Genomic DNA, 853 nt, shown 5'->3' with positions numbered 1-853 from the left:
AACAACAACAACAACAACAAAGAATAAGGTATCTGCAGAAGGACAAGCCGTTCCTGGAGTGGTTGAAGCCATTTAAGTAACATCTCTGGACTTCCAAGATTCCTTATTGTACCACCAAACAGCCAATAAATTATTCCACACGGGAAAGAAGGAAAATGCAGATGATGATGATGATGAGGAGGAGGAGGAGCAATATTTTTGCTTGCCATCGAGTCAGGACCAACTCATAGCGGACAGAGGCAGTAAACTGTACGGGAGGAGATTACTCATCTTTCTCCATTGGAGCCTCCCTTTGGGATTTCAATACAGCTACTAACCACAAGGCCATCAGAGCTCTAATGGTCAACAAGTTACTGACAAGCCACTCGCTAGTCAAACCCCAGTTAGCAATCATATAGTCATGATAGTTCATGGGGCTTATATTAGGCCCTTGAGAGGCAAGGTTTCCTCATCCTTCCCCTTCACCCAGTCACTGCAGACCCAGTTCAACCATGACAGCTGCCACCTAAGCTTCATGGCACATCAGTCCTTCATTCATAAGGCTCACATCATTGAAAAACTGCTCTGTGTGTTTATGAAGCTGCATGTTCTCCACATGAGCTCAGCCTGGGCTATGTGAGACATGTAACATAGTGATTGTCCCTTGGTTATAGTGTTGATCTCATGAGGGAAATGTCCTCAGCATGAAGGCTATAGCCACTACCACTGACTCTTTAAAGAGACTCAGAATAGAAGGTCCTGGACAAAATGGGGGGAAATGTGGAACAAAATGTAAAACCATAAAAACAATCAGGTGTACTGGATTGGAGAGTACAACCTAGAGGAACTCCTGAGGTTATGGTGTTTCATCACT

General features: G+C 44.2%; 1 pseudogene; it reads right to left on the bottom strand.

Annotated features, from left to right (window-relative positions):
* The window catches only part of LOC102845934, a 62,514-nt pseudogene extending 62,380 nt beyond the window's left edge, over nt 1-134 (bottom strand).
* Nucleotides 135-853: the final 719 nt, after the last annotated feature.

The sequence above is a fragment of the Elephantulus edwardii genome, unplaced genomic scaffold, assembly GCF_000299155.1.
Source record: "Elephantulus edwardii isolate Elephantulus edwardi_28Jun2011 unplaced genomic scaffold, EleEdw1.0 scaffold00241, whole genome shotgun sequence".
Lineage (NCBI taxonomy): Eukaryota > Metazoa > Chordata > Mammalia > Macroscelidea > Macroscelididae > Elephantulus > Elephantulus edwardii.
This window is presented reverse-complemented; position numbering and strand designations above follow the sequence as displayed.